Source organism: Mustela erminea, chromosome 5, assembly GCF_009829155.1.
Source record: "Mustela erminea isolate mMusErm1 chromosome 5, mMusErm1.Pri, whole genome shotgun sequence".
NCBI lineage: Eukaryota > Metazoa > Chordata > Mammalia > Carnivora > Mustelidae > Mustela > Mustela erminea.
In genome coordinates, this window is record NC_045618.1 from 141877457 (window position 1) to 141904228 (window position 26772).

The 26772-nt window shown below is 60.9% G+C and overlaps 1 protein-coding gene across 5 annotated transcripts in view; it reads right to left on the reverse strand.

The window, feature by feature from the left end:
* Positions 1-26772, reverse strand: part of CCDC85C (coiled-coil domain containing 85C) — a 73210-nt gene that overhangs the window by 31950 nt on the left and 14488 nt on the right. The window lies entirely within an intron of this gene.

The window sequence follows — 26772 nt, forward strand, 5'->3', positions numbered from 1 at the left end:
GGGTCCATAAGTTCTGGCTGGCCCAACCGAAGGGATGTTTTTACGAAGACCAAGGGAGGAAAGGGTCTGATGCCACATTGAGCACAAAAACTCAGGCTCCACATTAAACCTGTGGCGAGATACCCAGCCGCCCAAACACACCACCACGGAGAGAACAAGAGCTCAACCAGAGAGGGGAACCTCAGAGCAGGAGCTGGGGGACGGTGCTAGGTGCGTGTTTTGGTTTTCTTGCTACTTGTCCAAACCCTCCTGTCTCTAGCAAACGCACATCCTCTCAGAAGCAAGGAAATGCCTCGGGCCTCCTGGGCGCACGGCATGGAGCTGCTCTTCTCCCCTTGCAGGAGCCGCCCGCGCCAGCTGCCGCCGCCATCCCGGGGACAGGGTCCCGGGGGCTCTGGGGGAAGAGCAGCCTCTCTGCAGATACGGCTGGACGCTGCCCTCCTGTGCCGGCAGCAGACGGGCGCACGGGGGTGGCTGGCACACGCGGTCCGCACATCTGCTCACGCATGCAGCGTGGGAGGGGTCTCAGCTCGGACAGGCAGCCAAGGTCAGGCCTGGGGAAGGATGGCCCATGAACCCACTGAGTCTCAATTCTCCCATCGGTGAAACAGTGATGATCACACACACACACACACACACACACACACACACACGGTGGGATCGCCGTAAGGAACTAAGCTTCCTGTTACAATTCCAGAGTCTTCCATCACACCAGCTGCCAGACCGGCCCCCAGCACTCCTAATTCTGCCTCTCAGGACATCCAGGGGTCCTGCCCAAGCCCCTTCCATGTGGCCATTTAAACCCATCACATGAAGATACAGAGGAGAAGCGTTCTTGGAAGGCCCAGGAGGGAGCTCGGGGACTCAAGCACGCCCCGTTCTGCCACCGGCCCCACGGCCCAGAGAGAGAAAGGGCCACGCTGGTCACATACCCCACAAGGGCACAGTTTGGTTAATCAATAGCCATGGCCCAGCTCTGCCCCAATGCCAGAGCCCATGGGAACCTGAGAAATCCCTTCTACAAGAAGAAACCAAAGTCAGGAAAGGAGCTGAGCCTCCCTGGGAGTCACAGAGCCAGGAAGAGAAATCAAGCCCCCACCTCAGGGGGATTCTAGCTGTACGGAGCAGGCCAAAGAGCCTACCAGGGAGAGAGCCGTGTTCTGGAGAGCTACCCCCGCTTGGCCAGGATCACATCCCACTGCGGCCACAGGCCAGAGCCCTCCGTCCAGCTCCCTGGCACGGCCCCCAGAGAGCATCAGCAGCCTCTCGGCACTAGGCCAGCTGAGCCCTGGCCTGCCACCCCTCGCCGTGTCTGGGCCAGGTGACCTCTGCTGTGGTTCTCCACTCCTGGCCGAGATCCTCCTACTACAAGGCCTGGCCCCCAACGGCCTGGCCCCGGGAGGGCTGCCCACACCTGGGCTGGGCACTGGGACAAGCACCGAGCGTTCCCCAGGGGCGGGATGTACTGTGGAAGGGGGCTCTGCTGCTCTTTTCCGCGCAGCCCAGGAGCCACTGTCACCAAGTGTCCCCTTGGTGCTGAGGAGCTGCTCTATCACATAACAAACAACGAGGTCGACCTTAACCATGAGACCAAGGTGGGGGCCAGAAATGGGCAGTTACCCCCCGACCGGGCGACTCTCTGGTCCCTTGGGACCCAAGGCCAGAAGAGCCTCTGAAAGGACAGATAGGAAAAGACGCACCCCAGGCCCAGCGCAGGGGCAGGGAGACCCATGTTCCCTGACCCGGAAGCCTTAGGAAGACCAGCAGGCCCCTCACCCTGCCAGTGGCCTTGGTGGAGCTTGGCACGTGGCCAGTGGCTCAGGGGGTGGCCGGGGCCCTCCCACTGGAAAAATCAGGGCAGCATGAAGCTTCGGTACCTAGCCTGGACGCAGGGGCTGGGACACCTTCGTTGCTACCCGATGAGACTTCACTACAAGCAGGCAGACCCCAAAGTCCTCAGTTCGTAGACGAGGAAAGAGCCCCCACAAGCGTGCAGGGGCCCCGTCTGCCTGCCCAGCCACACCCGGTCAAGAGGACGCTGGGGGATCCCGACCCTCGGGCCTCCCGAGGCTGCCCACTATGGTGTCCCCAGTCGGTCACTTGGAGATGTGACCTGCGTCCACTGGATAGAAGCCTGCGGTGACACGTTTGATGTGTGTGACTCCTGGGGTCCCCTCCCTGGTGCCCGGAAGCACAGGGCCTACATGAGCACAGGGAGCTCCCAGACAGGGAGCCAATGAGAGGCCCACGTGAGGTGGGGTCCTCCGCGGTCACAGACCCACAGCCCTGAGAGTATCCCAGCCTCTGCCCTGCCCCCTCACCAAGCGAAGACCACCCAGGGGCTTCTGGGGGTCCACCTGCAGCCAACCACTTACCCCTAAATGCTGCCTGGGCCCGAGCCCACCCAACCATGGGAGAGAAGCCTCGAGCAGCATGGCTGCTTGTCGTGGGCTCAGAGGGGAGAAAAGAGAAGGCTCAGTATACATTTCCTGGCACTGGACACGGTCCTAGATCCTCCGGACAATCCACGGGGGCCCACCCCCCCAGGCCCACCACTACCTCCAGCCTCTCCACTTCAGGGATCACAGAGATGGGGCAGAGCAGAACAGGCAGCAAGTCCACAGGGAACCACAGTTCGAGGCGGCCCTGGCCGGGTCAGCCCCCTGCCCCAGCCTCCGTCCTGGGCCAGCAGGTGCCTCCCTTCCTCCCAGGGGAAGAGGACCCAAGCCTGCAGCTCTGTGGGGAGGGGCGCTCACCAGGCGGCATCAGGGGCTGTGCCCACCGGAGGTCCATCTCCCCAGGACCCCAGGGGCCCTCAGCAAACCGGAGCGCCCCAGGGCAACGGCCTCACGGCGCCGCTAACGTGACAGGCAAAATTAAGCCTCCACGTGTTGGGATCTGAGCATGGGGACGGCGTGAGCTTGGGGAAGTTACTCCGGCAACCGATCCGCGCTGGCATGACTCCACGTCCCCAGCCTGGAAAGAGACTCGCTCAGGCAAACTGCACTGGGGGCCAGACAGGCCCCCCCGGAGAGGCAGGGTCACAGGGAGGAGCCCGGGGACCCACAGCTATCTCAGGGGCACAGACCCAGGCCCAGATGCTCGTGGCTGCCTCCTCCGTGCCAGGCCCTGGCGTCACAGACTCGGAAGACAAGGGTCTGTCCCAGGAGCTCACAGCAGCAAAGGCGGGGGGGTGGGAGGGGCACCAGGCTGAGGCATCCACAGGCAGGGGTGGCCCCACAGACAGAAGCAGCTTCCAAAGGCCTGGCGGGGCCCGTCACGTGCCACACTCCTCCACAAGCACAGCATGGCCGTGGCTGGGCCCAACAAAGGCGAGAAGCGGTCTCAGACACTCCCGGGGGCCTTCAGAAAGCACAGCCCAGGCCGGGGACATGGGAGGGGCCTGTCTGGTCACGCAGGCACAGCTCGGGAGAACGGCAACCTGGGTGCTAAGCTCACTGTCAGGGCGCCCGGCCGGGTCGGGGGGGCATGGGACGTGGGGGGAGGATGCAGGGTCAGCCCAGCCCGGGGAACCCACAGGCTCCTGGCACCGGGTCCGGCCGGGGCTGGGGCCTAGGAAACCTCACTGGGAAGGAGGGCTGGGGAGGCACGGACGGGGGTCCAGAAGGCAGGGTGGCAGAGAGAGCACATTGTGCCTGGCCTCGCCTCGTGACTGGGGCACCTGAAGGTCACTGAGCTGCCACTTGCTCAGCAACTGGGGCTCCAGCTGCCTTCAACGGCACCCTTGCCCAGAAATGGCCAGCCAGCATAACACGCTGTGCCATGGTCCGCACGGTCTGAGGAAGGCCACCCTTCCTCCAAACAGAAGGACAGTCTGGGGCAGAAAACAATGACATTCTCCCGCAGGCTGATCCCCGCGACCCTGGCAGGTGGAGATGCCCTGGCTGGATGGGGGCAAGATCGCCCCCCACAGGCCTCCGGTCCTGCTCCCCCTTTTATCTCTGCTGCCCATGACCTTGTCCCCCCATGGCACCCCTCCTGGTCACTCAGACCTCAAGGGCACTGGGGGGCCAGGGTCATCCACAGACTTGGAGTCCGTACGCCTCTCACTCAGCAAAGGACAGCTGATGTGCCCCGGGTGCCCAGCCCCCAGTGGGACAGGCGTGGTCACCTCTTTATCCGGGTGCTGAGACCGAGCCCAGCCACTGCCACACGTTACCAAGAGCTGAGGTCGGAATCAGGGCCGCCCCTCACACAGGAGACCACATCCAAAAGCCAGCCGGTGACAGCCAGCCTCGCAGGTGAAAGGAAGGTTTCTTCAGGACAGGGCCCTGCCCACCCGGGATGATGTGTGTGCCACAGGAGCGGTCCTGGAAAGCAGAGATCCGAGAGGAGCCCCCTCGGGCAACCCCCTGCATAGGCACACATGCACACACCTATTCACACATTCACACCCATGTACATACACGAGTGCACCTGCACACACATGCATATACACACTCATACCATTTGTGCACGCACACTCAGGCATACACGCATGTGCTCACACTCACGTGTGCATGCACATGGCTATGCACAATCACAGCACTGCACACCCACATACGCACACGCGGGGTTATGCATACACAGGTATGTATAGCCACACTCACGCACACCCACGCACATAACAAACACAGATATGCACACACATGTACGCTCACATGCAGTCACACCCACGTGTGCACCTACACACAGGTGCCCACACTCACACACTCATGCCGTCTCTTTCTCTGGGGTCTCGACACTGAGGGAAAACACCATCGAGCCGAGAGCAGTCAAAGGGTCATTTATTTTAATTATTAAAACGGCAGCCACTTATTCTCGAGCCGTCCATAATGCCACTTAATTACCTAGTACATAAAACTGCCTTTGCATCTTAGCAGAGCGATAAATCAGCTCAGAACCAGAGTTGTATAAAGCATTCTCGCTGAGATTCAGGGGGACAGGGAGTCATCCGTCACCTCCCAGGAAGCGACGACCCAGACCTCAGCTCTGCAGCGGTGGCCTCGCCTGGCTCCTGCGGCCGGAGTGCGGCCGGTGTGCGCTCGGAGGCTGGCGTCCTCCCCCTGCGGCTGGACCACTCCCGCCCCGGCCCCGGCCCACCGTGCTCCCTCCTTTATGCTCTCCACAATGGCCCCGCCAGATGGCGCGGCGTGGCGAGCCGCCTCTTCCAGCCAATCGCTCATCCTGTCGGGACCCAGCAGGGTTGCGGGCAGGACACCTGGGCACCGGCCCAAGCCACGGCCTGCACCACGCTCCCCCTGCCCAGTCTGCCTCCCGGGCCCCTGCTCACAGGCACGAGTGGCTTAGGGCACAGCTGGGCCATCGCTGACCTGCACCTAGGTGCACCAGGGGAGCAGGCAGAAAGACCGAGTGACTCAGTGGTGTCTCTGCCTCTGTTCGATATCAGGATGAAGCAGGAGGGCAGGAGAGCAGGCAGGGACGTGCCAGGCACCGCTCTCCCCCAGTGCTGGCAGAAGACACGGTGCGGTGCTTGCCAACAGGCAGACGTGAATAAATCACTCCCTCCCGTGGGCCGCCCAGCCTCCAGGGGCCAGCACCCCCCTCACACTTCTCTGCGCACAAGGGGTCCTGTGAACGGCACACGAGAGAGCAGGTGGGCTGTGCTGCTCCTGGGCGAGAGCCAGACCAGACTGGCAGAGCCCCCTTCCCTCGGAGGATGTCCCCCAGAGCGCATGCCGGGCGGTGGGCACTGGCTCTCGGCAGGGACCCCAGGGCTGTCTCCAGACTTGCTGGCAGCGAGTGGCCAGGGCATGTGCCACTTGCACACGTACCAGTTCACCTGCAGGATAAGTTCCCAGCAGCAGGAGTGCTGGGCCAAAGGGGACATGCCTTTGCAATTTTCTAAAAATTACTGAATTCACACTCCCATTAGCGTGAATGAGAGCGTCCGTCTCCCATTAGCATGTAATGAGAAAAGTTTTCTGTGTTGTCCTTTGTTCTTTGTGGAAAAGGAGGTAGCCAGTTAGAGGTCTTTGAGCTCTACATGCTGCCTCTCATCGCTTTCTGGTCTTTTAACCCAGGAAGTGCCTCCTTCCTCTGTCCCTTGTTCCCCCATCACGCAGTGTGGCTGGAGTCGCTAGACAGGGGAGCAAGACCCAGCTGACCCCAGGACATACCCACCTCCCCCGGGCCTGCCTTGCAGCTGGGCAGGTGCATCCCAGGGTCAGGCTCAGCAGGACAGAGTCAGTGCTCCTCTGAGGCCCCTCCTCCACGGAGCCTTCCAGGATTGCCCCGAGAGGCCATGTGTTCTACCTGCCCTCTGCAATGCTAAGCTTTTTTTGATTCTTACCTCCTCCTGTAATGTTTTCCCACCCCCAAATCAGCCTCCTCGCCCTGACTTGAGCTCCCTGAGGGCAGGAACTCTTCTTCTGAGGTGTGTTGCATTCCCCAGGTCTGGCATGGTGCCTGGCACGGGTCCCCAGGGTGGGAGGTGCCTGGTTAAGACCGTTAGAAAGCTAAAGCGGGGGGCTGGTGGTTGGTTCACTCAGGCCGATCTCACGATACCAGGAACAATGTCCAGCCTGTTAAGTCTCCTCAGTGACTGTCCAAATTAAGTCATCCTTACAGAAAGATGGGCATCCAGCCAATCTGAGACCTTCTGGACAGATCGGGCCGGCTTAGGGGGAGCCAGAGGGGGAGGGGGGCAGATGCAGGAGAAAACAGGCAGTGATGAACGTGCGTTCATCCACAGAATGCTCTGGAACAACCAGGAATCTGCGCGGCAGCAGCGGCCACTGGGGACAAGTAGTCCCTTTAAAAAAGGGAAACCAGACCCTCCCCCGGCGGCCTCCGGCCTCTGAGCATGCAGCCAAGCGGCTGTGCCTGGGCTTAGTCACAGGCCACTGAGCACACTGTCCCCCAGCCGGCTTTGCCAACGAGAGTCAGCCCACACTAAAACAGAGCCACTTGGGGACCCTATTCCCAGGTCCCTGGTCACCTCACGCTACATGAACCACTACTACCTGGTTCCCTCCGACAGCCCAGCTTAAGATGCCGCATCTGGTGGGAAGGAACTAGCTCCCCAGGGTCACCCTGCAGGAAGGCGGCAGGTGCAGGACCAGACCTGGTCCCCGAGAGGCAGAGCGTGCAGGTACATCACCGAGGGGGAGCTGACTTGTGACTCAGCTGGCAAGGGAGCCCCCACAGCACAGGAGAGCCAAGGTGCAGGGCAGGTCTGGGCTGGCAGTGACTAGGGGGGTCATGGAGGGCATCGGGGGTCATGAGACAAGCATGCACCCCCACCTTTCCTGGGCCTCATTTGGGGACGAGACCCCATGGCTCCAGCCCTCGGCACCTCACCGTCACAGGGGCAAGAGTACGCGCCCCTGACAACATGAAGCCCAGCAGGCACGCTCCATGGCTCTTGAAGGTCGGGATTTACAGACAAGGCTCACTTACCCCCTCGTGATGCTTGAGCCTCACAACAAGCCCACTGACCGGCTGCTATTATGTTCCCCCATCTTCCAGATGAAGAAACTGACGTTCAGAGAGAGGCCATGACTCACCGAGTTTACTGCATGAACAGGAGCACCAGGATCTGTGCCCAGACTATCTTCCTGCTGGCCCAGCGCAGCTCCGTGCCCCGTCGAGAGGCTGACTGACCCTCTCGAGAGGATCACCCGGCCTGGTACAGACACCCACCTGCCAACTGGAGTGAACATCACTGTAAAACAGGGGACTGGGGGCACCTGAGCACCACCGCCCACATGGCACAGCAGAGTACAGCTCTGTCCTCACTGAACACCCAGGAGTTAAAAACAGGAGTGGTCTCAAGCAAGCCCCGGACGCCGGCTCCCAGGCCAGGGTCCCTGGCACATGGGGACAGAGCAGCCCAGCGGGTGATGGGACTGTAGGCAGCCCAGGGTTTCCTCCTGGAAACTGACGGCAAAAAGGCAGCTGAGTCCAGCTCTCGGGCTGGGCTAGGGGCTCCCTCTGCATTCCCCAGACCTTCCTGCAAGCAGGCAGTGACTGATTTGACATTTCAGCTAACAAGGGCTGCACCGGCACCAGGGGCCTCCGGGAGCCTTGGGAAGCAGCCTAAGCAACCCTCCCTTCCCTCACCAGCCGCCCAGTGAGATGGCCTCTGTGCTCATTCATGTGTCTTGACATGCTGGCCCCTCCTTGTGGCCACCGCAGCCACCTTCTTGTGGCCAGGACGCGAGCTCTACGACAACCTCCCCGGTCACGGAGCACTCACGTGCCGGGAAGCTCTGACCCCGGGTACTGCGGGCACCCTCCCTGGCACACGATGCCCAGCACTGGGCTGAGAGCAGAAACAGGCAGAAGGTACTTCAATCACTCCCTAAAAGTCGGGCAACCAAGGACACCTATGAAGGCGGATCCAAAACCCGAGGAATACTAACCAGGGACAAAGGCGAGTTCTAGCATAACTGAAGGCCTCTGATTCACTCTGGTGGCACACTCCACACTCACAGACCCAGGGGCACCGCGGGTCCCATGACTCACAGGGCCACGGGAGAGGGCTGTGTGTGCATCGGCCCAGGCTGTAGCGGGCAGCTGCCTCCGCCGCCTCCTCCCGCCACGCGATAGACGTGGGAGCCCAGTGCGACGCCAGCACCCGCCAGCCCCTGCTGATTAATAACCCATTGTCTGGCTCTTCCATTAACAGAGGGTCTTCTCTGGACATCCCAATTCAGGTAGAAAAGATACCAGAGCAGACACAAACAGAAACAGGCACCCGATAGGCCAGGGCAGACCCCAAAGTAAAGGCAGAAGGATGCTCGAGGGGCACGCTTGGCGGTCCCAGCCCCGGGCCGGGGAAGGCAGCCGCACTCGGCCGAGGAGACGGCTCCAACAGCGGACAGACGGCTGTGCCCACAACCACGGAAGAGCCAGGCAGGAAGCTGCAAAAGGGAGTCCGCCCGCACTCTCCCAGCCGGGCGCCCGTGCAGCGTGTTCCTTAAGAGGAAACTGGTCTCGGGGCGCCCACGTGGCTCAGCCGTCAGGCAGCTGCCTTCGGCTCAGGTCATGGTCCCAGGGTCCTGGGATCGAGACCCGCATCGGGCTCCCTGCTCAGGGGGGAGCCTGCTTCCCCCTCTCCCACTCTCCCTGCTTTGTTCCCTCTGTCTGTCTGTCAAATAATAAAATCTTTAAAAAAATAAAAATAAAAGGAAACTGGCCTTTCCTGAGCACCAAACTTGCCACACCCATCTCGACCACTAAAGTCCACACCTGATGACTCCACGCCAGGCACTCGGCCAAACAACTGTCTCGGACCTCTGAGGTAGCACTCTTGGTGCCCCGTTTCACAGATGAGGACACTGAGGCTCTGGACAGTGGATAACCTGCCCACATCACCCACAAGGGCAGCTGGTAGACCTAAGATTTTGAATCCAGGACTGCCCCACCCAGAGCCAGGTTCTTCTTCAGCATGAACACACGGGGTCCCGCCTCACCTCTCTCTCCCAATCCAGGGTGGGGGATAGCCTTTACACACTCCTGAAGAGAAAGCAAGGGGCCAAGACCCCTCGGCCCCCCAAGACACAAAAGCCCTTTCCCCTGTCTGGCCGATGAACTCCATACCTACGCATATCAAGAAAGCCTCACGGTATCTGCACCGGCACCCGCCTCTAGCTGGGCAGCTACCGCCTGGAAAGGCCTCAGAGCAAACTTTGGCCCGTGCCCAGGGGCCGCCTTGGCACCTGGACAGGAGTCCCTTCCAGGCAGGGTGCTTGCCTCCTGCAGGTGACGGGAGGCTCCTGGGGGCCGAGTCCTCAGTCACTTCCCCACTGAAGGGAAGGGCCCAGATGGCGGCAGCAGCAGAAGACGTCCCCCACCCCGCCCCCCGGCCTCCCAAGGTCAGGGGCCGCAGAACCATCCAACGCAGATAGAATACCATGAGGTAGGCCAAGGCTGCGCAGACGGCTGCCCCAAGAACCGGAGCTGCTGGTGCCTGCCTACCTGGCTAGCTCAGCCTATCCCTGGGCCTCTACGTGGCTCCCTCACCCGAGAAGCGGGAACGGTAGCTGTGCCCCAGATCCTCGTCCAGGCTGACATACGGAGGAAGGGACAGGAGCTGGCGTGGGGCTCTCTGGAGGAGGGCATCTGTTCCCGGCAGGTTCACAGTCCTGTCATGGGAGGCTCTGGGTGCACAGCAGCACGGCACGGTGACGGCTAAGGGAGAGCGGCCCACAGGACCTATGGGAGCATGGCCAAGGGGACCCCGGTTCATCCTGGGGAACCCCAGCAATGACAGACATTCTCCAGGTTGGGGGGGGGGCGGTGGCCAGAAGAGAAACCACCCGTGCTAAGGCCTGGTTAAGGCTCATAGGGCTTTCCAAGAGAGCTCCAGAAGAGCCTTCCTTACAGCAGAAGGGACCCCTGGCCGGGGACAGAGAGATCCAAGCTCATTTAGGATAGGGATGGGAAACCTCAAGGGCTTGAGTCTGTGACCTTCCCCTGCTGCCCACTAGCCTGGGACTAAATCTGTGCAGGGCCACTGGATCAGACCTACCCACATCAGTGCACGGAGCTGCCTCCGTCCCCTCATGCCTCTGCCAGAGGAGGGCCTGTCTAGGACCAGGGGGCCAAAGTCCAGGGCCTAGTTCTGCTTCTGCCACTGGGGGGTTTTTAGCCATTTTCTGGGAGTGGAGGGCCAGTCTTCTGCACCTGGGAAGGTCCACGGCTGTACAGCTGTGCAGCTGCAGGACGGGCCTGTGGCCTCGATGAGGAATCTGGGTCTCTGGCCCCAAGGTGGGGGGCTGTTGGCCAGGTGTGCGCCTGGCCATGGGGCTGAGCCCAGGCCAGCTTCTCCGACCTCCTCTGCACCTCCTCACACCGGAACCTCTGCCTGAGGCATCTCAAGGCATATCCCGAAACCCCAGCTCCCCTGTGGGGTGGGGGGCAAGTCCCAGGGGCCTCCTCCACGAACCCCTGGACACACGCAAACATTCAGAAGACAGCACCCGGCTGACGGGCTAGCAGGCGCACCCTAAAAGGACATGAGGACGCTGCTCAGAAGAGAAGTGGCCGCGGGACCCTGTGTCAACACCAAGGGGCGACAGGGCAGCTGAAGAGGACACGGGCGGGGCCCTCTGGGAGGAGAAACCTGGGCCTTCCTGGGGCCAGGGACAGGGCAGGCCAGGCCACACATCCCACAAATGGAAGAATTACTGTGTGGTGCGTTATTAGTGGTTTGGCCAAAATCCAGACACAGGCTCCGAGAAAAGGGCAGATAAATCCTGACTTCAGTCAGGCTGGCAACAAAGGGGAGGATTACCCTGTCATCCCCAGAACTGGAGCCGGTGAGGGGTGGGGGAGGGCTCCCGTCGGGCTTCCGCAGAGTTCCCGCCCTCGCTCCCCCCCCCCAACTCGGTCCTTGAAGGCAGGCGGGATCCTCTCTCTGGGGCTCTGGGGAGGCTGGTGCCTGGCACAGAAGCGGGAACGTGGGCCTCAGAAACACAGGTGGGCTGACCCAGGGGACTGGGCTGGGGGGCGGTCCCAGGGATTCCAGGAGGGGGGCAGCTGCAGAGAGGCTGTCACAGGGAGGCAGGGGGCACACACGGAAGGTCAGATCCCAACGCGCAGCCTGACCATCTGGCCCCTGTCCCCAAACGAAACCGCGCAACCAAGAGCCAGGCCTCAGGCATCGTGAAGGACGATCCAAATGCTAAGTGCCAGGGGTGGCCCTCTGGCAAGGAGGTAAAAACTGGGAACCTGGGGATCACGCGGCACAGCATTGTGGATTCTGGAGTACTCCTGTCCCTGAGCACACAAGCCGCCCGGCCAGCAGGTCTGCGCTGAGCAGAACCGGGAAGTCTTCCAAAATGTCATCCGCGTCCCAGGGCACCGCGCCACTCCCTCCTGCCTGGTGCCTATAAGCAGGGACAGGCTGGCCCGGGGGGCTGGGACAAACCCGCAGCTGGGAGGACCAACACTGTCTATCCAGAGGGCCTCCAAGAAGGTAAGTGACAGGGACCCGGCCATCCGAGGCGGGAAAGCCAGGACACTCCAGAGCCCACGTCCGAATGCAGACACATCCGGCCACACACTGGGGGCACCGGCATCCCAGGCAGCCTCATCAGAGCCGGAGACGGCTCCCCGCCAGGTCTCCACTCCTCCAAGTGCCAAGCGTGGCGTACCCACACAGAAGATGGGACGACATCGCCCCGAAGATCAGAGTCCCAGGGCGGGGCTCAGAACCCACAAGCAGACTTGGGAGGTGTGTTAACGCTGGAGGCAACGAGAGCCATCCTGAGCCCACGGCCGGCCTCCACAAGGAGAAAAGGATCTGGGCCCAGAGACGGCTCCCAGGAGGGAATTTCTGACGTACAGCTGGCAGTGAGCCTTCCTGAGACCCAGCCAGCCCTGCAGTGACGTCCACGCACGGCCACTGTGGCCTCACTCCTAACACAGCTACACCTCTAACACACTCATTCTATGCAGCCTAACCACGCCCCTGCCGTAAGGAAGGTTCTAGCATTCACCCACTGAACTATGAGGAAAGAGGCACATAGAGGCTAACCAGCAAGCCCAACGCCACACAGCAGCCAGTCCTGGAGCCTGCTGAGAGCCTGGTTGGGCCCCGGACAGAGCTTCCTCCCAGCAGGATCAGAACAATGAGAAAAGTAGGGGCTTCCGCGTACCTAGCCCCTGCCTGCGCACAGACCCGATGACACTGGTCTCCTACTGATTCAGCTTCAGAAATAAGGAACCACAGCAGGAACTAGAGGGGCCCACGCAGAGCCCCGGGCAGCGGGGGTGGGGCTGGGGATGGTCATACCAGACTGAGGCTTGGAAGGGGACAACTCGTCAGGAGGGGAGGGTCAGAGGGAATGCACCGAGCTCTAACCTACCAGGCCGGTCCAGAGACACACAGCGCATTCCAGGACCCCGAGAGACAGCCTGCAGGCGCCCAGGATAGCGCTGCTCCCGGGCTTATCTGGTCCTTAACATTAACCTTCCCAGACACCCATCGCAGGAAACACAGACCTTCCGGGCGTATGGAGCTCTGGAGGAGCAGGAAGACCCAGGCTGAACACAAACAGAGTGACAAAAGCCAAAAAGGAGAGCAGGGCAGGGCCCGGGTGGTGGGCATACACGCCTCTAGGCCAGGCTGGTAGCTGTCTGGGTGGTCCCAGAAGGACACACGGGGACTCCTCCTCCCCCACCTCCCAGATTCCAAGCAGCAAGGCCCTCCTGGAAGGTTCCCGCCAGCACCATGCCCACCTGTGCCCAGGCAGCCCCCCACACCAGCAGCATGCCCCCCCCCCAGCAAACCACTCCACCAGGACAGCAATGGCACAGAGGGATGAAGACAGAGGAAGCCCAGGCACGAGGCCACCAGAGATATGGCCCCAGGGAGGGGGCTGGGACACCAAAGACCAGCCTTTCCAGAACTACTATGCCAGCCTCCCCCAGCCCCTGGACCTCTCGCTGAGGTCTGCGGCCAGGGGCCACTATGACAACGTTTCACAACTGCAGCCGCAACACCCCATAATAATCACGGCTGCTAATTTATAACACACACCCCAGCTCCACCTGCTGGGGTGACCAAGTGCCTTATGCATACATGTGGCGCCAAATGTGCACAAGAGAGCGGCACCCATGGCCCATCTGAGACGCGGAGGCTCAGAGCCACGGGGACCAAGGAAGGCAGGGGTCGGGGGGTATCCCTGGGCAGAGAAGTTCGGGAGGGGAACAGGCTGAGGCCTTGACTTCCAAGAGGGCCGGACCCCGCCGTGGCCGGTCGAACAGCCCGCAGCCCCTCAGATTCTTGTCCTCCCCCACCACTGGCAGGATTTATGATGCCTGGAGCTCCTTAGAGAGAAAAAGGTGAGCGGGAAATGGAATCCCAGCACACAGTAATTTCTGGCCTGTCCGGGGACCTGACGGATGTAAGTATTTCGAGCTGGCGGAGGTTCCAAGCCCCATGACTGCGTTGGTGAGCGCAGCTCCACCAGGCTGATGAGAAGAACAGATCCCACCACTCCCTCTGTCCCGCCTCTTGGCACTGGGAGCATCACACCTGCCCAGCCTCCTGCCCCTTTATCTTGGCCTGGAGCCATAAGAGGGGCTGACGGGGGCAGGGGAAGGGACACAGGCAACAAGACTAGAAATCGCTGGGCATGGGCGTCCTACCCTCACAGGGGTGACTCCAGAAGCCAGAGCCCAGCGCCTCCCCACACAGTGCCTCATAGCCCTAAACTTAAGCCAGCCCCTGGAAGTCTCTGGAAGTCAGAAGCCTGGGTCAGATCCCCCACATCCCCTCCTAAGCCCGCTGGCTCATGACCGCAGGGCAGTGGGCCCCGCAGGGACTGGAGGACACCTCCTGCGACCCCGGCGCCACCCCAGCCAGCCTGGAGGTGCCTCGGGGACGGCTTGTGAATGGCCACCCTGCGGCCCACCCTGGGAACCAATGCCTCTGCTCCTGGGAGACAGCGGCACCTCCTTCAAAAATGAACTGGTGTTTTGTTTTGTTTTGTTTTCAGATTTTTTATTTATTTGACACAGAGAGAGAGAGAAAGCGAGAGAGAACACAAGCAGGGGGAGTGGGAGAGGGAGAAGCAGGCTTCCTGCTGAGCAGGGAGCCCCATAGGGGGCTCGATCCCAGGAGCCTGGGATCATGACCTGAGCCGAGGGCAACCACTTAACGACTGAGCCCCCAAGCACCCTGAAAATGAACTGTTTTTTGCAAGAAATAACATGAAAGTCCGAAGGTCGAAACGCTGGGAGTGTTCATGCCACCATGGCCATCTCCTCCCCAGAGCTTGTCCAAGGGGCTGACAGCTGTGCCCTCATCACCAGGATGCCACAGGCCTCCAATAAGGCACCGCACATCCTGTCCCACACCCATGCTCCCCTGGGAAATCACAGAGCCCCGAGAAGGGTCAATGGGGGGTGTCCCCGCGGCCCACCTCTAGATGGGATCCTAACTCCCACAGCTCCATCCACTCCGTCCCCGCGGTCACCAGAGTCCGGCCATGACAGCCTTCACCCTGCTCATCCCTCCTCCCCTTCCAGACACTTCCACCAACACGTCCCTGACAGCTCTCACCAGGGTACAAAGCTGTCCCTCCGCGGACTCAGTGCTATTTCATCTGTCTCCCCAACAAGACCACTGTCTGTCTTGCTTCTGGAAGGATCCCAGCATAGAAATGGAGCCCACAGGAAAGGCGTGCTCGACAAAGAACACACACCCCAAACACCATGGAGGGCCAGGTTACCGTTCTGTTTCTCTTGCGGCATCCAGACCACCCCGACCAGGCTACTGGACCTCTGAGCCTCCCATCCCTGCGTGTGAGATGGGATGATGGCGACCTCAGACCCAGGGCATCAGGGTGACCGTGGGAGACACAACATGGGAAGGCCCAAGGATGCAGCCTGCTGGCGAAGGGGACAAGCAAAGCCGTTGTCATTTCTGGGGGCGCCCAGAAGCCAGGCAGAGCTGGCTACCGCATCCCCATGGTGGCCCTGCTGCCACCGCGCAACATGTCCCCAGCGCCATCCATCAGCCAACACCAGAGGTGCAGAGACGAGGGCAGAGAATGGGACGTCCCGGGGGCTCCCTGCCGGGTAAGGAGGCCCGGGAAGCCAAGACACCACAAAGAAAGGGAGCGCCCAGGATGGGGCTCTGCCGGGCTCGTGGGCTGGTGTCCCAACGGTCTGTGTGTTCCCACGAAATCCGGAGGGGATGGGCCTCGGGCAGACGCTCGGGCCAGGAGGGCGTTCTCTCATAAACGAGATCCAGAGAGGTCCCAGCCCCAGCCACGGTGCGGACACCGCAGGAAGGCCCCGGCTTGTGGGGGGAGCGGGCCCTCGCCAGAAGTCAACTGAGCTGGCACCTTGACCTTGGACTCCCAGCCCCCAGAGCTGTGAGCAGTACATTTCTGTTCCTCGTGAGCCCGCGGGTCTGTGCTGCTTTGTCACAACACAAGCAGACTAAGAAGGGTGCTGCCTCTGAGGCCGCACCGTAGGGAAGTCGGCTTGGAGCGCCATTGAAGGTCACTGAGTCCCCCACAAAGCAGCGCCGGACCCTCAGCTGTTACAGAGGGCAGTCCTGAGCCACCCGGCCACCGGGAGCGTCAGCTGGCAGGGCCATGCAAGCAGCCGCGGAGGCCACAGCGTCCACGTCAGGTGCCCTGCCCCAGATCTGGGCCTGATCCCCACGGAGGCGAGGGCCACTCGGGCCTTGCTGGCAGCAGGTGGCCAGGGAGGAGGCCCTGTGCCTGGCTGCTCGGGGGCGGGGGCGGGGAGGGCAGCCCTCCAGGGGAGCTCAGTGCTTACACCCCCCACCCCGCACCCGAGACCCTCCACACCCCTTGTGTCTCCCCCACAGAAGGGTGAGAGACGGGCACACCCAGGCAGGGCCCCCTGCACCTCTCAGTGAGTGAGCAGGACTCCTGGTGTCTCTGAGCTTCAGATTTCTGGAAATGCCGATGCCTGCCTCGGACCCAACCTGCAGAGCATCCCAGGATGCCACACGCTCTCAGAAGCTGCGAGGCAGGGCACCTGGGGGCTCAGTGGGTTAAGCCTCTGCCTTCAGCTCAGGTCAGGGTCCCAGGTTCCTGGGATCGAGCCCCACATCGGGCTCTCTGCTCAGCGGGGAGCCGCTTCCTCCTCTCTCTCTCTCTCTCTCTCTCTGCCTGCCTCTCTGCTTACTTGTGATCTCTCTCTGTCAAATAAATAAATAAAATCTTTGGGGAAAAAAACAAAAAGCTGGGAGGTACAAGGGTGCTGCCTCAGGGCTTCTCCAAGATCCTGCCTCCCTAGAATTAGGCTCTCATCCTGGTGTCTGAAGGGTAGATGCGACAGCCGCCGGCAGGAGCCATCCCGTGGAACCCCAGATCCTGACCAGACACCCTCACTGAGAAAGGACACCCCTGGCTGCCTGCTTTGTGCAGGGGTTAAATTCTCAGACAAATCCTCGGTGAAATCCTGCTCTTTAATCCCGGCCCCCGGCTGCGCTCTCTGACTTCTCCCCACCCCACAGCCTCGGAGGATGACTACAGGGCCCTGCCCCGGGGCGGCTCGATGAAGTGAAACCACTCTGGGGACTCTCTGCGGGGCTCTTGGCGGGAAGCCCTCCTGGACCGGGAGGCAGAGATACGGCTGGACAGCATCTCACCGCAGCGCGTTTCCTCCCCGCCAGGACCGGACCCACGCCTGGCAGGGTCTCCCTGTCCCTCCCCGGCCGAGGCCCAGAGAACCGTGCAAAGCTCGATCCAGACCCAGGGCAGTGAGGAGAGGAAGCTGAAGGAGGCTCGGGAGGTCCACCGGGCACAGACACGGCCCACGAGGGACGCGGAGCGGAGAGCCCGGAACGGAGGCGGTCGGTGTGCCAAGCACAGCGTGGGGGCCTCGTCTGCAAGCAGTGATCCGGTTCGTCCTCATGCCTGTCCCGAGGGCTGTACTGGTTGGCAGGCCGGGTCAGCTGGCCTGTTGGCCCTACCACTCCCAGCTCTGCAACCTGGGCCCGTTCCTAAGCCCGCTCCCACTTCCACTTCGGCAGAGCAGGACCGACAGAGGGCCTGCAGCGGGGGAATCTGGAGGGTAACGGGCTCACAGGTCAGGTCCTCCCCCAGGGACGGGCCATGGGAGCCGCTCAGGGGGGCACTGGCCATCCCGTGAGTCATCCCACTTTTAACACCCAGAGCCCCCCCAACAAGAAGTGGGTGCCCATCAAGGGCACTTAGCAAATGGCTTCAACTAGATTTGGGGAGGAAAGGCTTCCTGGAGGGTGGGGACTACAGCCAGAGGGTGGCCCGGCGGAGCTCACCCGGAATCAGGCCAGGTCCCAGCCTCTGCAGGGACGGTCGGTGCCTCCTCCTTCCTGTTTAACTGGCACCGCCCCAGGATCCGTCCTGTTCTGCCCAAGCTCCCTGACTCAGGAGCTGCTGGGTGGGGCCTGCTTCCTGCCCCTCGGCCAGCACTCCGGGATTAGGATGTTCCAGAGGCATTAGCCCAGGCTGCAAGGGGCATGACCAAGACCTCGGGAGACACAGAGGCCCCGTGACTCAAGAGCACGGATCCTGGGGGCCCCTCTCTGCTATCAGGGCCCCACTATTCACGCGGGGCTCTGGCCGCTCCTTTCCATCGCGAGGGTACCCACCGGAGCAGGGCTCGGCAGGCCCCAGCACCTAGTGATCACTCAGGAGAGCTCAAAGCATTACAAAAATGCCTGCTGGCAACATCAGAGGAAATCTCTCACAAATGTTTGTGCGGGAGGCTTTCTTCCCCTCAAATTGGACAACAAAGTGGCAGACGGGCCTGCTGCAGGCCCTCTGAGCCGGGCTCGGCACACAGCAAACATCTAAGTTCCAGGCCCGACGGCGGGCTGCCAGGACCGTGCAGAAGAGATCGCCCCACTCCAGGCTTCCCTGGCCTTGCCTTGATTGGCCTGGACCCTCACAGGCCTTCGGGGTAACACAGAGCCAACGGGAAGGCAGCTTCTACAACAAGCGCACCCTGGGACACCGGGACTGATGGTCTGATGCTGCCCCACGGGCTGACCCTCACAGACAGTGTATGGGTCTCGGCTGATGGCTGAGGGGCCAGGGGACCAGGACAGACATTAGGAAGGCGAGCCACCCTCTGGGCCAAATCAGATACCTGTGAGCAGAGGTGATCCCCCCACTGCCATCCAAACACAAGGAGCAGTGGAAAACCAGCGTCAACCCCGCTCACCCACAGGCCTCCCCCGTGCCTGCGCCTCTCGTGGGGATGGCTAGACGGATGGTCCCTTCTCCTTCCCACCCCCGCACAGACACCACGATCCCACAGAGGGGGATGAGGACACATCAAAGGGGCTTGAAGGATCACTAAGTCAAGCTGTGATGTTTGGTGAGGAGGCCCAGTCGCCTTAGTAAACTCAGAGTGTGGCTACTAGCCCTCCCCACTGAGCACATCTGAAACCCAGGGCCAGAAGCCCTGAGACAGCAAACATGGTCCCAGGGTCACTGCAAGTCAGGTGAGCTGGCCAGACAGCACACAGTGTCCTCTCCTGCTCTGAACAGGACGAAGCTGGCCCAGGAGGAGCCCCCGGGGGGCTCACCCCCACCTCGGCCTGGTAACACACAGTCCCTGGGAGGTCCACACACATGCCACGAACCCCACCGTGGGCCCTGTCCCTCTGTCCACGACAGCCTCACCTTCAAGAACCTGTGAGACCCAGGACTATCAAAAAGCAGCCCAGTCCACATCCATATCCACATGGGATCCCAGGACAGGTGGGAGCGCTTCCCGAGTCTGCCCGCAGCTCCCCGCAGAGCCTCCCATTCGCCCACACCCCGTCCCACCCAACCTCAGAGGCTCCGTGGAGGGCTGCCTGGAAAGCACCGAACATTTCCCTGCATGGCCTCTTCTGGGATTACCGCACACTGGGGACCCGGGGCGGGGGCCCTGTCAGTCACTCTGCAGGAAATCAGGGCTCAGAGACGGCAGGCCACATGCCCGAGTCAGCAACTCTGCCCATGCCGCCTTCCCCACTCCACCACCCCAGATGCCTTCGTCAGAGCCCCTACCCACACTGACGGACGCGCTCTCCAACCACACCCAGGCCGCCTGGGGGCACAGGGGGCACCAAGGACCAGATGCCCCAGGGAGACCAATCCCCCATCGGGGAGCCCAAGAAGACATCAGCCAGGGAAGTGGTTGCACCTGCCCCCAGCCAGGCCGGATCCAACTTCCCCAGAAGCAACACTCCCAGCCCACCTGCCGTGTGGTTCCCAACCTGCGTCCTGCCGTCACTCCTGTGCGAGGCCCTCAGTAAACGGGACGAACACACAACCATCTGAGAACCTACTGTGTGCAGGGGTGCGACCCCGATCTGCACTGCACCCCCGGCCTCCCCCGCACACCCCCAGGGCACCTCCTCCTCCACTGGCCGAGGGGTCCAGACTGTGCCCCAGGGACACGGAGGTGAGGATGGTGCCCACCACGGTGGGCGCCCCCACCCCCCATGTCTCCAACGTGTTGGTCCAGGATCCCCCTGGGCTCCATCTCACGGGGGAAACACACACGCTGGAACCCGGGGGCATCTCAAGGCTCCTTGGGCGTGACCTGGGCAGCTTCCGCCATGCTCCGTGCCTCAGTTTCCTCACCTGCAATGAGGCTTTGTAAGCACGAGAGAGGACAGGGCTGCATGTTCTCAGTGCTGCTTCCAGCACCCACCCGGGTGCTGAGCAGAGGGTCACCTTCCACGTGGACAAAGGGGGGGCACCATGAGCACCACATGTCACCTAGACCCTTCCATGGGTGCAGTCACACCGCCCAGTGGCGAAAGAGCTCAGGGAGGCCGGTTCTGCTCTTGGGAGGAGGTGACAGAAGCAGCGTTGATATGAAAAGAAATGGAATGGTGCTCTCTCCCATTTCCCATGCTAAAGGCCACGCACCAGCGGCCCAGTGGTGGCAAGCCGTCCACCGAAAGGGGAAGCAAAACCAGAAGCTGTGATGTGGCCATACACATCCACTCACGCAGACACGCCGTGTAGACACACTAACACACACACTCACACACTCACGGAGACATGCTCTCAGACACGCACTCACATATACTCAGACACGTAGACACACACCCACAGGCACACTTATTCATGTAGACGTGCTTTCACAGACTCATGCATATACTTGCACACTCAAAAAAATGCTCTCTATACATGCATACACTTACACACTTACAAAGACACGCGCACACTCCTGTAGACACTCACACATGCTTATACACTCACGTAGACATGCTCTGACACTAGTACATCCACTTACACACGCACTCACGCACATACACTTAGTCACGTAGACATCCTCTCACACACTCGTACAGACATACACTTACACACATAAATGTGATCTCACACACACACTCACAGGCATGCTCTCTCACACTCAGTGATGTAGACACACTCACACTTTATGCAGACACACTCTCACATTCTCACGTAGACACACACTCATACATACACTTATGCACTCACAGACACTCACACTCATGTAAACACACACTCACACACAGCATCTCTCTCTCTCACACACACGCACGCCTTGTCCCACCCCTCGTCTGCCCCAAGCCAACCTCCTCAGCAACCCTACCACCCAGGGACCCGTTCCCGGTTCCTGCCCCAGGCCGGGCACTGGGCACAGGGCAGGCGGGAGACAAGCTGGGGCCGTGCTCTCGGGGAGCCTGGTCAAGAACACTGAGCGGCCACGCAGCCCTCGCCTCGGCTTTTGGCCACGCAGCCCTCGCCTCGGCTTCCTCGGTCATTGTCGGCTGCTCAGTTCATCGTTCCTGAGTAGCTGGTGGCCGCCACCACAGGTGAGGAGAACCAGGGCACGGGACAGGCAGGGGAGCCCCCACCCCCAGGCTCCTACGAGCTCATCCCACAGGACCCACAGCGCACTCAATAACGGCCCAGAGTGTTCCAGACGTCCAGGGGCAGCAAGCCAGCCCCTGTCCCCTCTGAGCCTTCCCAGAACCGAACCCCAAACAGCCCAGGCAAGAAACACCGAACGGTGTAGGCCCAAAAGGCAAGGAGGCAGGTTTGGGATCACTGAAGGCAGGCCAGCGTGGGACAGAGGTTGACTGCAGAGGGGGGACTCTCAAGCTCCGCCCACCCCCCACTGAGGGGCCCTGACTAGAGGGAGGGCAGCCGGGGTGAGGCTCACGCACCAGCCTCCCCCTGCCCCCGCCCCTCCTGACATCACCACCGGCACCTGACTAAGGAAGGCACAGAGGGCTCTCAGGCCGTGTGCCCCGAAGTGGCCTGAGGCCAGACCCCCCTGTGCAGCTGGGGCGAGTCACGGGGCCGGCCCCACCCACCCAGCCCCCGCCCCAGCCTCACATTCCCAGGGCCACCACTGGAGAGCCACACTTCCAGGAACTCGGCCATCCAGTTGGCCAGAGCCACTGGGTCAGGAAACGGCAAGCCCAGACCCCTGGGTCCCCAGGACCAGGGCCAGCACCGACCTCGGAATCCATGGCAGAGGCCCGTGTTGAAACAGTCACAACCCAGACAGAGTGAAATACATCTCCGAGATCCATCCTGAGCATGGGGGCCAAAGGGAAGAGGACCGTGTGGACACTGGGGGAGGGGAAATGCGGAAAGGGGGGTGGCATTCAGCCGCAGCTGGAAAACAAGCAGGATCTTCCAGCGGAAGGGAGAGCAGCAAGGAAGGGGGAGGGAACTGGAGGTCAGGGAGAAGACAGCCAAGGCCAGACCAAGCCCAGGGTGCGGAAATGCCGGGATGGTGTTCAGGGACTGGCCTGGGGTCTCAGAAGCTTCGGGAAGAGACCGGAGAGGGTGTGGAAAAGGAGTCTGGGTCAGAGCCCAGAGCACCTCCCAGGAGCCGGAACTCGGTGCTGAGGAGAGGGTCCCTGCAGGGTCGGGGGCAGGGCAGGGACTATGTTTCAAGAAGAATATTCCAGAAGGGCGGAGTGAGAGCTGGAGGGGACAATCCTGGAGCAGAGGATGGGGGCAGGAGGGCGAAACCCCAGCACCAAGATGGACAGAGAGAGGAAGTGAGCCCAACAACTAAGATCCCCCCAGTCCCACGGCACAGGTCCACATACACCACTGTGCTCGGCAAAGTGAGGACCGGGGCAAGGCAGGGTGCACCGGGCCCTGTGAGCAGACCGCCCGTTATGCCACGCTAAGTGGGTCTGGACCCCACCGGCAAAGGACACAGCCCCAGAAGTCACACGCCAAGCCCCACGTCACAGGACGGCGCTGCCAGGCAAGGATGGGGCATGGCACCTCGGGCCCAGGGTCTGGCCTCGAACTGGCCTTCTCCTCCTTTGGAGCATGTTCGTGGCCACACCACTGGTGGGCAGAAATCCAACAAGCTGCCCACTGGCTCCGCCTGCCCTGGCCCGGGGCACCCACTGACCCTGACCAGACGGGCGACAACTGGGCCTTTTGTCTTGTGGTTCCCATTGTGCTCAATTCTCTCGCCTGCCTGCCCCAGAGCCAAAGGAGGATTTCCAGAGGGATCGCTCAATGGGCTGGCGTTGAAACATCCTGTCGGCGGGACCTGCTGCTCGTGGCCCGGCCCTCAAAGGCCACAAAGGGGTAGGGTCAACGACCCCTTGGAAATGGCCCCCGATCGGAGTAGCTATTCTAAACCCAGCAATCTCCGGGCTGTGCAGCGGTACTCAGGAGCTGGTCACAGACGAGGCTGCTCTGTCTCCGACTCTTAAAATCTGTGGTCCTAGCTGTTACCCCATCTCGGCAAGTCCCCGCCCCCGGCCAACAAACCAGCCTGGGCTTCTCTTTCCACAGGCTGTGAAGGACATCTGAGTGTGCCCGGTTTCCCTGGGGGAAACTGAGGCTCACAGAGGCGACGGGACACACCCAGATGGTGGGGCCCGGGCGGGCAAAGCCGTGCACTGATGACCTCTACCTCCACCCTACCCGACCCGACCGCCTCGCTCCGCACCCAAGTGACCAGATTCGGTCTGTCACAGACGCATGTCCTCATGTTCACACACGTTCAGCCGTTCCAGGCGATGCCCCTCCAGGAGGGGGCCCAGGGGCTTCTGGGGGAGGGGGGCTCGTGTGCCTCCAAAGCTGTCCCCTCCTCACCAGGAAGGCTGTGCCAGACCTGGCCCCTAGGACCACCCTGTCAGGACAGGCTATCATGACCAAAGAAGCCAAGATGCAGCTCAGCCCCCCTTGGGAAGCTCCCCTGGCGGGGGGAGAGGAGCGGGGTCTGTGCACGCAACGGAAGGAGCAAGCAAAGACGTGTTCAAAGAACAGTTAGTGACGAGGTGAGATATTCTCAACATCTCATGGAAAAAAGGCGAGATTACCAACTGCAGGGATATTATGTGGCAAACTGTTCTTTTAAAACGTGTGTCTTGGGGGTGCCTGGGTGGCTCCGTCATTAAGCGTCTGCCTTCGGCTCAAGTCATGATCCCAGGATCTTGGGATTGAGTCCCGCATTGGGCTCCCTGCTCAGCGGAGAGTCTGCTTCTCCCTCTCCCTCTGCTCCTCCTCTCTCTCTCTCTCTCTCTCTGCCAAATAAATAAATAAAATATTAAAAAATTTAAAAATAAGAAGTGTGTCTCAGATAGGATGCAAAACAGAAAGACGACATTAGGTAAAAGCTACGGAAACCTGAAAGGAAGGCGGATTCTCTTCTTACTAACGTGTCAGTATCAGTTCATTCATCGCAACCAAGGTGCAACAGCCCCGCGGGAAGGTCCCGGCGGGGACACTCGTGCAGGCTTCCGGGAGCCTCACCTATCCTCTCAAGGATTCTGTGAATCTAAAAACAGTTGCAAAAAAAATAATAATAATAATAAATAAATAAATAAAATAAAAACAGTTGCAAAGAGCAAAGTTTATTTTTAAAAGAGCAAGACAACGCCATACATGTGACAAGGTCTCATGAAACTCTGCACACTACACGCAGGGAGAGCTCCGTGCCATCCGAGTTAAGATCTGCGTCTAGCCATTGTGTCGTGCCGATGTCACGGTCCGGGTTGGATCCCACGCTAAGCGGTCGCCCCTGGGGGGATGCGGGCCGAAGGGTACACGGGAGCCCTGTCTACCACTTCTGCAACCAACCTCTTGAGAAGCTGTAGTGATTTCAAAATAAAAAGCTAAAGAAAGATGTGTGTAGCGCTCCCTTTGGACCCAGCATCCCTGATCTGGGAACAGAGCAAAATGCTAACATCACTTCTCTCCAGAGGGGAGGATTACAGATGATTTTTAAATTTCAATTTTCAGACTCCCGGTGTCTTCCAAGCTCTCCACAGTGAGCAATGGATTGTTTAGGGGGGACGGCTGCTCTGCCTCTCCAGCAGTGATAAATCACAGGGTGGGGTGGGGGGGAGCTGGAGCCTGCAGCCTGGAAGGACCAGGTGAGCGAGCAGCTGCAGGAGGGCCCCCCCGCCCCCAGCGGGGCAGATGTCTGTTGGAGAGACACCTGGAGCCTGGAGCCGGGAGCATCCTCACCCCCCTCCCACCCCCAGCGGGGTTCCCGTAGCAGCAGACATCTGGCCTCGTGGAACCCCTGTCAGGGGATCCCTGGACCAATCAGCAGCACTACACATCTCACATCAAACCAAAGACAGAGACGACACCCGGGCGTGACATGCCAGAAGAAATCTGTCATGTGGCAAAAGTAAACCCAGCGTGTCCCCAGAGCGAAGAAATCCCCAGAGCCTGAGCTCACCCGAACTCAACATCCACGTCCCCGCACCTGCCCCCCAGCCCACGGAGAGGAGGGAAGTCGCACCAGATACGAAAATGTCCCTGATCATCTCCTGGACACGTCCATTTCTACGGCCCGTCCACCAGGGGAAGCGAGGAAACACACCAGTTACTGACACTATCCCCACTGGCCGCAGCTCAGTGGCTCACAGAGGCCGCGTCGGGGCTAGGGCCCAAGGTGCCTGTTTCTATAAGTTCTCTAGAACAAATGGGTGGTCATTTGGGAAGAAGGAAAGTTATGGCCAGAAAAATGCCACTTCAGCACCCGGGGGTTTACCTTATCTAGGATCGCAGCAGTGGACCCGAGACCAGAGCTCAGGCGTGAGGACCCTTCCTGAGGACCTGCTCAGGTGCTGGCCAGGTAGCCCAATCATCACGGGACCAGAAGGATACAATCTAGGGACAGGAGGAAAGGGCACTGGGGTGTGTGATTGCCCTACTATGGTCGGTCACTCCCTTCCAAGACCTTCTTCTGGCTCATCCTCTACAAATCATGACCAAAAACAGCTTCAGCGAGTGATGTGATTGGTCAGCACTAAGTCCCATTCAAGGTCTCTGATGGAGACCGTTTGTTAATTTCCTTATGTATTAGAAAAAAAAAAAAAGTGGATTTAGTCTGATGCTGTGAGGTGGCCCTTAGGGGTCCCCAACCCAAGGGTCTGCTTCACAGGTGACAAAGTAGAATCAGGAGTGGGGCGGCGGCAGGGGGGAGGAAAGGCGGGCTCGTCCCCTCCGAGGGCCTCCACAAACCAGACTGCCACTCACCACTCCCTCTGAGGGAGTCCCCAGCCAAACTGGACCAGTTGTGAGCCTGGTGTGGTGGGGAGCCACGGGCCAGAAGGCGCCTTGCTTGGTGGGAGGTGGTCCTGGCCGAGCAGGTGCCCCTGCATCAGAACTACCCCTCCATGTGCCCTGAGAGTCTCCCTGCCCACGCCCATGGCCCTGCCGTGGCGGTGGCTGAGCCCACCTCTCCCAAAACCTCACTCCCAGGTGCAGGACACGGCAGCGGGCGGTCCCGCCGGCCTGCAGCCCCATGCCCTAAGCTGACTCAGAAATGTGTGCTACACCAATGAGCAGAGCCACAGCACACGCGAGCCAAGCCTCAGCTTCCTCGTCGGCAGGGAGGACCCAGCAAGCCCATTTCAGCACCCCTTCCATCTCCCCTTGGCCCTACCCACTCTCCTGGCCGCCCTTCACTGAGCCCTCCCTGCCCACCTTGCGGCCGCCCAGGCTTCCCAGCTGCATTCACCCATGGGGACCCTCCTTCCTGCTTCTTCCAGCGGACAGTCAGCAAACCACCAACGGGCAAACGGGGATGAGGCTGGGGAGACAGGCATCTCAGACGGATACAGGGCTCCTCCCTCCCCACAGAGCCCGCCTGCCCACCCCACCCCACCCCCACCCCACCCCGGTGCCCAGGATGCAGAAAACACCAGCCAGCATGGGAGTAAATTAGCACCTTTCAAAGTCAAACGTCCTTGGCTGGGTCAGTCCGGCGCCCAGATCACCTCCTCCACACTCCGGGGCCTCCCTTGGATGCTCCCAAGCCTGCCATTTTCATTAAGGCAAACAAGACACC